The 15,795-nt window shown below is 43.8% G+C and overlaps 1 protein-coding gene across 3 annotated transcripts in view; it reads right to left on the reverse strand.

Annotated features, from left to right (window-relative positions):
* Positions 1-15,795, reverse strand: part of GRID1 (glutamate ionotropic receptor delta type subunit 1) — a 1,972,711-nt gene that overhangs the window by 723,500 nt on the left and 1,233,416 nt on the right. The gene's annotated exons all lie outside the window — the stretch shown is intronic.

Below are 15,795 nucleotides of genomic sequence, written 5' to 3' on the forward strand. Positions count from 1 at the left end.
CTTTTTTTTTTATAGCCATTAATCCGCTGTTTCGAAAAAGTGATCACTCAGGAACACCCATTTCCTGATCTCCTCTGTGACAAATGAGCCTGGAAGTAACAATGATTTTTTTCAGAGCTGTAATTTCCTGGATGTTACAGTCAGGGATGTTGATAAAAAAACACAATCTGTGCTTGGTTAGCTGCTTTGGAGGGCAGATGAGACATCAGGGGTCTAAAAGGCCCCTGATGTCTCCATTGAGAGTACCTGTCACCTGCCTAAAGCTATCACAAGGGGGCTTGTTTGCCCCTTGTGATGACATCAAAGTTAAAACAAGCAAACATTTTAAAAAGTTAAAAAATAATACATTTAAATAAAGTAAATAAAAGTAATTTAAAAAGATTATATTTACAATATATGGGGGGGTCTAAGTAATTTTCTACCAAAAATGCTGATTTTAACATGTATGTGCAAGATGTCAACATTGCACCTGGACAGCAGGTGGTTAAGAAGAGCCCCCCACTCCATATTTGGTATCACACAGAGAGTGTATCAGTCTCTTCCTAATCACAATAAAGTTAAAGGAAAAAAGACAAAGAAAAAAAATAAAGAAAAAAGTTAAAGCAATAGTAAACCGTGGCAGAGTTTAAAAAAAAAAAACCTGTGAGGCAATTGCACAATGTGCTAGTATGTATCGCATACTAGCACATTATGAAATATTTACCTTAGAATGGAGCCCTCCAGTGGCGCACTGTCTCAGCTGAGAAGGCTAATCTCTTCCCTTCTCCAGGTTTGCAGGCTCCGGCGGAGTATGTGGCCAGAGCCGTGATGATGTCACTTCCGTGAATGCGCGTGGGAGCCCTCGGTTCCTCCACAAAGCTCTGAAGGTCCGGCACAATATGCCGGACTTTCAAAACCCCTAAATATTTTCTAAATGGTGCACGTTTAGGAGCAGGGATGGCCCATCTATTAGGGGAACTTTGGTGTTTTTTTGAAGCACTTGATTAGAGCCAGGGGCTCTAATTAGCTTTAAAATAGGGTGGGCTTGGGGCGCAGAGCTGTGTGACAATAGCAAAGGAATATTTGCGATTTTCACACTGAATCTCCTCCCCGCCATTAAGGAAGTGGGTCTGAGACCCATTTCCCGATTGGCCGAAAGGAGAAGTGTTCTGATTGGCCACCGAGGAGGAGGGAGGAGAAGGGAGGAGACGGAAGCCACAAACTTTTGGTTTGCACATAAGTTATAGCGTCTACAATATAGGGGATTGATTTATGGCATTTTTATTATTTATTTATATTTTTTGCTAGTAATGGCGGTGATCAGCGATTTGTAGCAGGACTGCGATATTGCGGCAGACAGATCGGACACCTAACTGACATTTTTGACACTTTTTCGGGAACCAGTGACAAATATGCACTGACACTGTACTAATGGCACTGGCAGGGAAGGAGTTGGCATCAGGGGCGCTCACGGGGTTAACTGTGTTCCCTCAGTGTGTTTTTAACTGTGTGGGGGGATGGGCTGCCTGAAACAACACAAAGATTTGTCTTTCTGCATAGCAGAAAGACAGAATCTCTGTGTGATCCCCTGTCAGAATGGAGATCTGCCATGTTTACTATGGCAGATCCCTATTCTGTCACTGCGGGGAATGATTGCAGGTGGCCGGCGGGCATAGAGTCCACCAGACCACGTGATCGGCTCCCCCCGCTGGCCAATCGGCACAGAGATCGCCCTGTATGAGCCAACGTACAGCTACGGCGATTCACGCAGTGGAACTGCGGCGGCTGGTCGGCAAGCGATTAACAGAACAAAAGGTAGTAAATACAAGTTGTTTGTTGCTAGATGGATAAAGATGTTGCTAAGTTAGAACACGTTCAGAGATGCGCAAGAAAATGGTGAAACGTCTAAAGCCAGCCATATGTGGTGAGAGTCGCACTATTAATGGGCAGGCTGAATGTACCAAGTTGATCGTTCGGTCAACTTGGGTACAATCAGCCTGCCAGATTCGCTAGTGATTATTGCAAGCGACTGCTATAGCTGCTAGCGATAATCACAATCTTTTCCCGGCAGGGACGGCTTACCACGCCCACCTCTTTGCCGGTAGAAAGAAGACAATTGCTCGGCAGGAGAGATTCCCCTGTCAAAACTGTCTAAGTTGAAGGGTGGAAACGAGTGCATTTCTTTCCTGCAACCCATGGTTGCAAGAAAGAAATTTGCTCAGCCTAAGGACTAAAACATATAAGGAAATACCTCAATAGCTTAATACGTACAGTCTTAATGAAAGAAGGAAAAGTGAGTCATAATTGAAACCTTTTAATACGTTTAGGGTGTGAATAAGGTTCATCAGGGCAGTGTTTTTCAAAATGAAGCTTAGATGAAGAACACAAGGACATGATCTCAAACTAGAAAAGTTCACAACCAACCTTAAAAAGAACTATTTTACTGAAAGAGTGCTTGGAACAGTCAGTCATTCATTCAGTAGTAAATTAATATATACATGTATGGGTGCTTCATTCACAAAATGGTATTTACAGCTTTAAGAAGTTAGGTAAAAAACCGCATAGCTTTTTAAAAGAAAAAAACGCTTCAAAAATACCACATATGGTATTTTACCGAAATATACGGTATTTATCTCAAGAAACCTTCTTCCACCGCTAAAAAAATACATTGTTGTATTTTTTATTAGCCATAGAAGGGTATTTATATGTATTTGTGATTTTTTTATACTGTTTTCATTCAATATTTGACATTTATAAAGATATATAGTATTTACTTAATTTAACTTGTTTTTGATACACCATATGTGTCCTGTGAAAGTATTTTAGTCACCTTTTTTCTTTTGTATGCGGCAGGGACTGCAATGACTTGGCATATTTCTAGTTTAAACCATTTCACCTCTTTATTAGCAATAAAAACTGACAGGGGTTATAGCCCTCTATTAATTTATCCAAAATGAAAAAAAGTTTTGCCTTTAGTTACATTTTCAAGGAGCCCTTCTCAACACAGATGAACCCTTGAAATATGTTCCGGTCTCAGGAAACCCTGCTAAAAATGACTGTTTAACTCATGATACATTAGTGTGATGGTCAGTGGGAAGAATGCTCCTTACACTCGTGGTCACTGGGAGGAATTATCCCCTTGTACACAGCTAAAAAAATCAATGATGTCAGTGGGAACTTGTCAGTGGGACGATATCTCTAAAAATAATTGTGTTAAACAATGAGCTGCTTACTCTGGGGGCACTTGGCAGGGAGGAGGGGCCAGGCGCATTGGCAGGGGACCCGAGAAGAGGAGGATTGGGGCTAATCTGTACAAAACCAGGTAGGCATAACATGTTTATTTTTTGTTTTTTAAAACCCAAGCCTTTAACCACTTCCCACCCGGTCAATAGCATATAGACATCCGGGAAGTGGTTCTGTTTTCCTGACTGGGCGTCATATGACGTCCAGCATAATAACATGCTGGCGCATATGCGAGGGCACGCAGCACGGCGATTGCAAGTGCGGCGTGTCAGTTTGACACACCGCATCTCCGATCATGATAAGGAGCCTCTGTCAGAGGCTTCTTACCACATGATCAGCTGTGGCCAATCACAGCTGATCATCGCGTGAACCAGGAAGTGCTGGTAAATGGCATTCCTCGGTTCACGCTGACAGGGAGAGCCGATCAGAGCCGATCAGTGGCTCTCCCTGTCAGAGGGGGGGTCTGTGCTGATAATCAGCACATTGATTATCAGCACAGCCCCATCAAATGTACCAAAAAGGTACGGCAGATTCTGTACGGTACGGCAAAAGGAGACAGATTCTGTCCCTGCCTGCCGCTGCTACTCAAACACTGTAGCGTGGAGCTGAGTAAAGAGCTCTGAAATTCCTCCTTGGCTCTGTGCAAAAGTTCTGATATTAGAATTATAATTCTGAGATTAAAAAAAGCCTGCACATACCATGTACGGTAGTGTCGGCTTTCCTGAAGAGGTGAGGAAGCTGTGAATGGAAATGTAGAGCAGGGCAGGGAAGCGGTGGTTGTGCAGAAAAGCAGCTATAGGAAGGTTGTGAGCCTATTACAGGGGTGAGAGTTGGGGAGGGGAGAGTGCAGAGAGGAGAACTGGGGGGAAATTGCACAGAGAGGAGAGCTGGGGGGATTTGTGCAGAGAGGAGAGGTGGGGGGATTTGTGCAGAGGGGAGAGCTGGGAAAGTGGGGTGGGGGGAGATTTGTGCAGCGAGGAGAGCTGTGGGGGATTTTTGCAGAGAGGAGAGCTGGGAAAGATGGGTGGGGCTAGATTTGTGCAGCGAGGAGAGCTGGGGGGATTTGTACAGAGAGGAGATCTGGGGGGGATTTGTACAGAGAGGAGATCTGGGGGAGTTTGTGCAGAAAGGAGAGGTGGGAGGATTTGTGCAGATGGGAGAGCTGGAAAAATGTGTGCAGAGAGGTGAGCTGGGGGGTTTGTGCAGAAAGGAGAGCTGGGAAAGTGTGTGTGTTTTACTACAAGAATTCCCCATAAATGACACAGCAGTCTAAAGTAGCCAACAGCAGGTTTAATTAAGGTTAATAGGCTTAAACGATGCGTTCCTAACTTTTATTTTATCTATAGGGATAGGGGGATCTAGCAAAATTTAAGTGATATAAAGTAGTGTGGTTTATGTGTACGCTATTCTTATTTTAAAAAAAAAAAGTGTTGTCAACAATTAAAGGCTAACCATTAATCAGTTTTTGCTGTAAAATAATGTTTGGGTGTACAAATCTGTGCATGCAGGCAAGGAACATAAGAAAATGTACCCTTGTACTGTAATTTAAAGAAATCAAGCAAATATTGATAAAGTAGATGCAAACAAAACCACTAATATCTCATTTAGGCCAAAACATGATTGGATACATAAAAAATAATATTTTTATATTTTAATGGTAGCTTTCATGAAAATAACAGCTGGTGATACTGAAATAAAGGTTCGTGTTTGGACACTTTTTGTTATAGGGTGACAATTTTCTGGCCATCTACCACAATCTCCTGCCTGTAAATCACCCTGTAACATGCTCTCCCAAACAAAACTTTAGGCTTTTTTTGCTGTTGTTGTCTTACCAAAAGGCCTGTAAAAATATATATATTTGCAGCTACAAATAATTAGGAACTATGCTCTGTGGTAAAAAAAAAACACATGCAGCCTATGAACATAGTGCATATGGAAAGAAGACAGGCTGTAAGGAGACTACAAGACACCTGCAGAATTAAGTTTTTAGGACCCTTGCTTCCCTCTCACCCCTAAGTTTTCCAAGTTACACAGCATTTTCCTACCTACAGGACATTATGTAAGGGCTTACATCTACTTTAAGAGACTTGGCCAGTGCCTACAAGCCTTACCCTAATCTTTCCCTATGCACTTATCAACAATACTCCCTATGGTGTAGCTAAACACATTTTGAATATGGCTACTGGAAACCCTCCCTTTTATAATGAGGGGCAGGCAAAAGCCCCCTTATTGGCCCTTTCTACACCAGGTGACCCAAGTTCAAAGGGCAGAAAGTGCATTAGGAATAGTTGGATATTATGGCAGTAAAATCTGGGATTTGGCACTTCTGCAAACAATGACGATTTGTTAGAACTCATGTAAGACCCGTGGCCAAGCCTCATGTCTTTATTACCAATAGAAAAATTTAGTCCAGCTGCTATTTATTTCTACTGCAGTTCACTACAGAAAATGGCACTCTATAATCATAAATAATAACTAACACATGACATTTCAACATCTTTAGAATTAATAGGAATGCAGGAAATCACAATAATGGTATCTACAAGGGAAAGAAATGGAGATCAATATTATCTCCTAGACGCCTTCAATGAAATGTTCAGTCTGTTGTATAATTAGAGGGAAAAGATTGCAAGGGATATTTTGCAATGCTTTTTCTGTATTCGCATAATTGACATAATTGGTCTCATTTTTGCAACATTTGTAATATTGGTTTATATTTGTGTGGCAGGGAAAAAGGCGTATTTTTTTTTAATCCTCTGCAAATAGCTAATTACAAGAACATCAGAAAAATAATATTTATAATATTTTTGATGCCTGCTTTATATTGCAAACATATATACTAATTATGTACATTAGGATGGTTCTTTTATGAGCACCCTTGAGATTTAAGGATTATTAATGAGAGAAGTATCATTCCTGTTTCTGAAATGTGTCTCATATAAATAGGCATACACAGGCTTTATCAGGCAAGGACAAGTAAATCATAGCAACCTCCATGAACAACTAGTGATTGGTGTTCCTGGCAGCTGTATCTTGTACATTTTGACAGTGTCACCGTTTTCCTGGAGCTGCCTATATTTTAGAAACCAGAACATAACACTAAAAAACACATCTCATATGATAACGAAAATGGGAAATACTAATCTTGGCCAAGGATATGGGATTTGCATTACTCCTTTTCAGAAAACGCGCACCAGCCAACTAAATGAGAAGAAACATGAAAGCTTGAAAAACCTTGACAACTGATATTGGTCCCCTGACAAATTACATCAAGAACTTCTTGCCATTGTTTTTAGTTTTTTTTTTTTTTTTACATAGTGGGTCTAAAATAAAAGGAGACAATGCCACTACTATCTTGTACCTAATACGAGGAAACAAAAAGTTAATCTCACCATTTACCCCCCTGGTAACTTACAATAGAATCCTTTAAATGTTCTTGATCTTTCCTAAAGAACCACTGAACCATGTGACCACAAAACCGGCAGATCATGTTTCAAATCCATTACACTAGAAAGTCATACAATAGCACACACTCATGTTTCCAACAGTTTATTCTGTGAATGTACAGTTATAATACTACTTTAATACTACACAAATAACTATTATAACTGGCTCCTACCTGTCTCTGGTTTTCTAGGGAATTCTCTGATATGCACATATTTTCTGGTGTAGAGATAAAGGCTGCTAAATGATTTGTCCATTTATCTGAAGTAAACACTATACCATTATTACACTAAAGACGTAATTACACAGTCTGCTTCTTGGCCAAGGACTTTAAAGCCGACCATACATGGATCAAAATGTGTCAGTTTCAGCAGGGACCAGTTGAATTTCGATCCATGCAACTTGTGCTTTTTATGCACAAGTTGATCTATCGATTGACATGCGTACAAGCAGCCTGTTGGATTAATCCTGAACGATCAGTGCCTTCGGCTATAGCTGACAACACCGATTATTGCATTCTGCCAGCAGGGGTAGCTCTACAAGAGAGAGTCCCCTATTAGCACAGAGTCTGCTGATAGGGGAATCAACAATTTTTTCAACCCACTGGTTGAACGAAAAAATGTATTATGTATGGCCTGCCTAAAGGCCTGTGTGAATGGGCTTTTGTTTGCACCAACAGGAAAAAAGCTGATCAAAAGATGTTCAAATGCATGACAAATGCACTTGTCAATGAATTCTGAGTAATCTCAGAAATAATTCAAACTGATGTCAAATTGATGCCATCAACATAAGCCGCAAAGCTTGTCAACACAGGTCCTAAGGGTGGCCATACATGGCTTTATCCATGAGCTCCAGATCCCTTGCAAAATTTACCAATCATCAGGCAGTTGTCAGGGCTGGGCTCAGCCCTTCCTTCTCTGAGCTGGCCGCTCAGCTGTCGGCTAATTGCCAGCTCCCATCTCTTTCCACAGTTACCCAGCTGTTGTTGATTCTGCTCGTCAGTCCTGCCTACTTAAAGTCATCCAGCTCACTTGATCTATGCCTTTGCCAACATCACAGAGACTTTCTCCTGCTTTCCTGTTGAAGACTTGCTTGGCTGATGTTCCTTCTGGCTCCTGATCCTGCTTGCTGTACTACTATGTTTATCTCTGGCTCTCTGACATTTGCTTGGCTGACTACCCGATCCAGCTACTGAACTCTGGCTTGTTTTGACTACGCTTACTCTGTTTACCTTTTTATTAATTTTATTAAACAAGTGTGATTTAACTATACTTCTGTCTCGGTCTGATTCATGTTTCCTGATAGTAGGTGAAGGCCATGAATTCAGAAGATACAATTAATCCACTTGTTGGTAATATTTTTTCCAGATTGGATGAGCAAGATCACCGCATGGATCAGTTTGCCAAAGCATTACAAATGCTCCTGAGTCGCACGGCTCACCTGGAAACTCCCACTGTGGCTGCTCCGGTACAATCTGAGTTGCAGGCCGTCCCTGCTGCTGTGCCAGTCTCTGTGCAGGCCTGCACCCGCCTTGAGTATTGCCTCTATAAGAGATATGTCTGGTTCCGCTCCGCTTCCCCAGCGATTTGGGGGCAATCCAGTTCAATGCAGAGGGTTTCTCAACCAGGTTGAGATTTACTTTGAGATGCTGCCCCAGGCATTTCCAAAGTACAGAAGCAAAGTAGATTTCATGATATCTTTGCTTTCTGAGAGTGCCTTGGCCTGGGCAAACTCTCTATGGGAGACGCAAAAACCTGTTGTTTTGAGTTATCCTGTGTTTGTGGCCTCCTTTAAAAGGATATTTGACGTTCCCGCATGCTCCGCTTCTGCTACCAAGTGCCTCACGTCTATCAGAGTACGAGAACTGTTGACGACTACATCATTGAATTTCGTACTCTAGCAGCAGAGGTTGCTTGGAACAATGAGGCCCTCGTGGCTGCTTTTTCTCATGGTCTCTCGGATTCCATCAATGATGAGATAGCAGCCCGATATATACCCACTGAGATGGAGAGGTTGATCACGTTTGTCATCCTCATTGACTCCAGACTCAGAGAAAGACTCTCTTTTAATGAGCGCTTGCGGAAGCCTCCTGTACGTTTGCCTCCAAGCTTTGCAGTCCCACCCAGGCCTCCCTCACCTCCCATGCCTCCTGGTACCGAGTCGGTCAGTGAAAATGAACCCATGCACATGTGCTTCACGTGTCTCTCTGCGGATGAGAGAACCTTTAGGAGGAGGGAGAGATTGTGCCTTTATTGTGGCCAGACAGGTCACTTTTTGAAGTCTTGTCCTACCCGTCCAGGGAACACCCGAACCTTGAGGTCCTGTCATAGACAGACCTTAGGTGGCATTGTTTCATCCCAAGTTATCCAGAAGGATAAGCTCCTGGTTTCGGTCACCCTTTCTTGGGCTGAGTCGTCCATCGAGATACAGGCTCTAATCGACTCTGGGGCTGCAGTCCTGTTCATTGATGCTGCCTTTGTATCGCAGCACTCGATTCCACTGCAGCTACGTGACACTCCACTTGCCATTGAGGCTCTTGACGGGAGACCTCTACAGCCTGCCCATGTGACTTATGAGACGGTTCCGTTGTCCATGGTAGTCCAATTCCAAGTTATTTCCTCACCTAGGTTTCTGCTGGTTATTGGTTATCCTTGGTTACAGAGGCACAACTCCTCTTTTGATTGGCTCCATGCTGAGGTACTCTCCTGGTCAACACAATGCAGTGAGACATGCTTCCAGAGGGTAGCCAAGGTCCTCCCGGAGGAGTACCGCAATTTTATCAATATCTTTAACAAAGGTCAAGCCAGCAGTTTGCCTCCACACCGGCTTTATGATTGCGTAATTGAACTTCAACCTTGTGCCATACCCCCTCGTGGCCGGGTTTACCCTTTGTCGGTCTTGGAGGATAAGGCCATGGAGGAGTATGTTGCAGACACTTTCTCGAGGTTTCATCCCCAAATCCTCGTCTCCTGCTGGTGCTGGTTTCTTCTTTGTGAAGAAGAAGAGCGGTGAACTGAGACCTTGTATTGATTATAGGGGTCTCAATCATTTCACGATTAAGAATGCCTACCCGATTCCGTTGATTACAAAGTTATTTGACTGCCTCATGGGAGCAACGGTTTTCACAAAGCTTGATTTGAGAGGGGCATACAATCTCGTGCAGATTAAGGAGGGCAACGAGTGGAAAACTGCGTTTAATACCAGAACAGGCCATTATGAGTACCTCGTAATGCCTTTTGGCCTTTGTAACACCACGGCAGTTTTCCAGGAATTTATTAACGATGTCTTCCGAGATTTGTTGCAGTTATGTGTGGTGGCTTATCTCGATGATATCCTCATATTTTTCAAGTCCCTGGAGAGCCACCACACATATGTCTGTCGTGTGCTTCAGAAACTAAGAGAAAACAATCTCTATTGTAAACTGGAGAAGTGAGAGTTCCATCGTGAACAGGTTAAATTCCTGGGATATGTCATTTCCACTGCTGATTTTTCGATGGACCCAGAGAAACTTTCGGCAGTCCTACAGTGGCCCCGACCCATGGGTTTATGTCCTCTGCTGCATTTCATGGGCTTTGCCAATTATTATCGGAAGTTTATTCGTAACTTCACGTCTCTTGTCAAGCCCCTGACTGATATGACCAGAAAGGACGGTAACCCATAGAGTTGGTCTCCGGAGTCCATTAAGGCCTTTGAGAGTCTCAAGGCTGCCTTTGCTTCTGCTCCTGTGTTGGCACATCCTGATCCTAAGTTGCCTTTTATCCTAGAAGTTGATGCTTCTGAGACTGGAGTTGGCACCCTTCTGTCTCAACGCCCTAAGTCTGAGAGCGCTATGCATCCGTGTGGCTACTTTTCCAAGAAATTGTCACCTGCAGAGTGCAATTATGAGATTGGTGACAGAGAGCTGTTGGCAATCATTTTAGCCCTGAAAGAATAGAGACATCTCCTTGAAGGTACCACTGTGCCGGTTCTCATTCTTACTGACCATAAGAATCTCACATTCTTGTCTGAGGCTAAGCGCCTCTCTCCCAGAAGGGCGCGATGGGCTCTTTTCTTGTCGAGTTTTTAGTGTCTCATTCTTACCTGGTACAAAGAATGTAAGGGCTGACGCCTTGTCATGACAATTTTCCTCCACTACCAAGCTGGAGTTAGTTCCGGTTCCTGTGATTCCTCCTGATTGTATTTTGGCTACGGTTCGCACCAGTCTTACTTCTCCTTTGGGTGACAAAATTCTTGCTGCTCAGGTCCATGCTCCTCCTGAGAAACCTTGTGACCGCTGCTTTGTCCCAGAGAGTCTCTGTACTGCCATGATCCAGACTTACCATTCTCCCAAGGCAGCTGGCTACCCTGGGAAGAATCAACTAGTTTGGGCCATTTCCCAACAATTCTGGTGGCCTAGTCTACGGGCTGATGTAACTGCATTCGTAGCTGCCTGTTCCGTGTGTGCTCAGAGTAAGACTCCGCGACACCTTCCAGTGGGCCTCCTTCAACCCATACCCAATGGAGAGAGGCCCTGGACCCACCTGTCTATGAATTTCATTGTGGAGTTACCCAACTCCCAAGGCAACACTGTTATCCTTATGGTAGTTGACTGGTTCTCAAAGATGTGTCATTGTATTCCACTTAAGAAGTTGCCCACTTCTAAGGAATTGGCTTCCATTTTTGATCGGGAGATCTTTCGCTTACATGGGCTACCCATGGTGATTGTCTCGGACAGGGGTAGTCAGTTTGTCTCCCGGTTCTGGCGAGCCTTTTGTGCACAGTTGGGAATTCAGTTGGGAATTCAGCTTGCTTTCTCCTCTGCATATCACCCGCAGTCTAATGGGGCTGCAGAACGAGCCAATCAGTCCTTGGAGCAATTCTAACGTTGCTATATTTCTGACCATCATAACAACTGATCAGACCTATTACTGTGGGCAGAGTTTGCTCAAAACAGTGCCTTCAATTCTGCTTCCCGATTGTCCCTGTTTATGGGGAATTATCGTTTCCAACCTTCCATGTTGCCTGACTCGTTTGTTCCCCAAAGTATTCCTGCATTAGAGGAGCATCTCCGTGGTCTTCATTCCACTTGGGCACAAGTTCAGGAGGCTTTGCAACATGCTAACGATAGGTACAGACTCCATGCTGACCGCAGACACCTGGGACAGAGGACAGTGTCTGGCTGTCATCTCGCAACCTCCAACTTCATGTTCCTTCTTTGAAGTTTGCACCTCGGTTTATTGGGCCTTTCCATATCCTTTGCAGGATTAACCCAGTGGCTTACGCCTTGGACCTTCCTCCTAGTATGCGTATCTCAAATGTTTTTCATGTCTCCTTATTGAAACCTTTGGTCTGCAATCCCTATACAGGTTGAGAACCATGAGGTGTATGAAGTACAATCCATTGTTAACGCCCGTAGGTTCTGCGGGTGCATACAGTACCTGGTGCATTGGAAGGGGTACGGTCCGGAGGAACGCTCTTGGGTCTCATCCTCGGACGTACATGCCCCTGTCCTCCTCTGCGATTGCCATAGATGTTTTTCCCTCAAGCCTGGTGGTCCTCCAAGGGGAAGGGTTTGTTGAGGAGGGGGTACTGTCAGGGGTGGGCTCAGCCCTTCCTTCTCTGAGCTGGCCGCTCAGCTGTTGGCTAATTGCCAGCTCCCATATCTCTCCGTAGTTACCCAGATGTTGTTGATTCTGCTCGTCAGTCCTCCCTACTTAAAGTTGTCCAGCTCACTTGATCCCTGCCTTCCCCTTTGTCAACATCACAGAGACTGTCTCCTGCATTCCTGTTGAAGACTTGCTGGGCTGATGTTCCTTCTGGCTCCTGATCCTGCTTGCTGTACTACTACGTTTATCTTTGGCTCTCTGACATTTGCTTGGCTGACTACACAATCTGGTTACTGAACTCTGGCTTGTTTTGACTACGCTTACTCTATTTACCTTATTGTTATTATTAAACAAGTGTGATTTAACTATACTTCTGTCTTGGTCTGATTCATGGTTCCCGATAGCAGTGTAGGACTTCTCTATGGACCTATAATGAACACTTCACACTTTTAGTGCTGCTCCATATAACACACTGAAACAACACAAAAAAGAGAACGCATGACCACCCTAGTGTGATCCAATTTATTGTTAAAATTAAAACTGCATCCTCTCCCTCCTCCCTTGTGTTCGGTCTCTCGGCTACAGATCGTGACGCTGGCTGGTCCGGGCACATGCGCAGTAGTATCGGCGCACTGAGGACCAGCGTTTGTGGCTTCCATCTGTCTATTGAAGAGCTCCAGCACACCCAGACCTTACAGCAGCCATTAAGGAGAGTTGTGGTCATAAGAGACCCCTCCATTTTAATCTGCTACCATGTGAGAGTGCATTCTTTTAAAATGTTATTCTTAACAATAAATTAGATTACACTAGGGTGATTGTGCGCATCCTTTTTTGTGTTGTTTCAGTGTCTATCCATTGCTCTGGGGATTATATTCTATTTAGATTTTTTTCCTTTAGATTTACCAAAACCTTTTAATATGAGGTCAAACCTAAACATTTTCAATTTGAATGTAATCAGGCAGGCCAGTGGCAGCCTGTCCATTAGGGGCACACGGGCGCTGCCCCCCTATTTATGCATCCAGCCCCCTAATCTACATTCGGGGTGCCAAATGCATAGATTCCAATGGGGTTGTGTTTTTTATTTAAGCACATGAAAGGCTTCAAAATAGGGTGGGCTTGGGGCACAGAGCACTGAGCTCCAAGCCTATCCAGTTGTGTGAGAATAGCGAATGAATATTCATTATTCTGACACTGATCCTCCTCTCGGGCTAATCAGGAAGCGGGTCGCAACCCACCACCCAATTGGCTGAAAGTACAGGCGATCCTATTGGATGCCCAGGAGGAGGAGGGAGGAGATGCACCGCAGAAGCCGTCATGATGCAGAGGAGGAGCAGATGCCCACCCGTCATAGCCCTGCCTGCCAAAACCTATATGGGGGGACTGACTGAGTGAGGGAGCAGGTGAGCCGACCAAGCAGGGGCGGGGTTGTTTCCCCCCAAAAAAAAAAAACAACCGCCACTGAGGCAGGCCCTTGCACTATCTTTAGTTGTATGGTACATCTAAAGTAAATTCTGCTCTATCCTGGTTCTCTGCCTATTTTTCACAGCGCTCCTTCAGTGTCACCTACAACTGTCTCCTCCTCTCCATTGCCTCTTTCTGTGGGTGTACCCCAAGGCTCTGTTCTTGGACCCCTTCTCTTCTCTATCTACACCTCCTCCCTTGGTCACTTGATAACTGCCCATGGCTTCCAATACCACTTATATGCTGATGACACCCAAATCTATCTGTCTACTCCTCACCTCACTCCTTCAGTCTCCTCTCGCATTACTAACTTACTAACTGACATATCAGCATGGATGTCGCAACACTTTCTTAAACTAAATCTCTCTAAAACTGAGCTATTAATATTCCCCCCGCCCGTGCCCCCTTCCATGACTTTTCCATCAAAATCAACAATGCAACCATCAGTCCCTCCCCTCACGCCAGGGTACTAGGTGTAACCCTAGACTCTGACTTGTCATTTCAGCCTCAAATCCAATCGCTGTCAAAAGTTTGTAGAATTCACCTCCATAACATCTCTAAAATTCGCCCCTTTTTAACAAATGAAACCACCAAGCTCCTCATTCACTCCCTTGTTATCTCTCGCCTTGACTATTGCAACTCTCTTCTCATTGGCTTACCTCTCCATAGGCTATCCCCTCTTCAGTCTATCATGAATGCTGCTGCCAGACTTATCCACCTTACCAACCGCTCAGTGTCTGCCAACCCTCTCCTCCAATCTCTACACTGGCTCCCAATCACCCAGCGAATTAAATTCAAAATACTAACCACAACATACAAAGCCATTCACAACTCTGCCCATCACCAATCTTGTCTCCAAATATCACCCAAATCGACCTCTCCGCTCTTCTCAAGACCTCCTGCTCTCAAGCTCTCTCATCTCCTCCTCCCATGCTCATCTCCAGGATTTCTCCAGAGCCTCTCCCATCCTCTGGAACTCGCTACCTCCATCTATCCGGCTATCCCCTACTCTTGCTACCTTCAGGCGATCCCTGAAAACTCATCTCTTCAGGAAAGCCTATCACGTCTCCAACTAATCTCCTACCACTTCCAACAGCTCATTCCCCACAGTTACAACCTTTTGTACCACCTGCCCCACCCTATTAGATTGTAAGCTCTTCTGAGCAGGGCCCTCTTAATCCTCTTGTATTTTATTGTATTAGAACTGTATTGTCTCCCTTTTATATTGTAAAGCGCTGCGTAAACTGTTGGGGCTATATAAATCCTGTATAATAATAATAATAAATCAAACAACAAAAGTTGTATAATGTATATCCAGCTTAAGTCTTGACAGTCTAGCCCAGCAGGTGAGACTCTTTTGTTCTTGCCCATTTACTAATTTTGAAGGTGTAGGTAAAACTGCACAGCGTCTATTTTTTTGGTTTTCTTTTTCTTTATATGTCCATATAACACACAAATAACAAACATGTTGAAATAATTCTTTGTGACCCAGCTATTACACTTAATGTCCTACTACTATTACCCATAATAGTCAATGTGCTCTGCCAACATATAAATGTTAAAGAAGAACAACATCTTTATCAAGAAAACCATCTGCTGAACTACATTTACTGACGTGCAATTGTTTTGTATCAGTTATATGCACATTATTTAAAGAAGAGGTTACAATATCAACCTGATTCGTCAGCCCACTTGATGAACAGTGGATATATAAGGGTTGATTTACTAAAACTGGAGAGTGCAAAATCTGGTGCAGCTCTGCACAGAAACCAAACTGCTTCCAGTTTTGTTTTTTTTTTGTCAATGCTTAATTGAACAAGCTGGAGATAGAAACTGATTGGCTACCATGCACAGCTGCACCAGATTTTACACCAGTTTTCACCAGTAAATCAACCCTTTTGTGTTAGTCCCACCCCTGTTCCCTTTAAGGCCTGGTTCACAGCCATGCATTTTTTTGTGTGTTTTCAGTTTTGCAGAAACACACTTCAGTACATTTAACATAGTTTCCTATGGATCATGTTCACAACTGTGCATTTTATGGAAAGAGCCACGGACATTTTTCAGTTTTTTTGGTTCCATAGAC

This window comes from Aquarana catesbeiana, linkage group LG08 (genome assembly GCF_042186555.1).
Source record: "Aquarana catesbeiana isolate 2022-GZ linkage group LG08, ASM4218655v1, whole genome shotgun sequence".
NCBI lineage: Eukaryota > Metazoa > Chordata > Amphibia > Anura > Ranidae > Aquarana > Aquarana catesbeiana.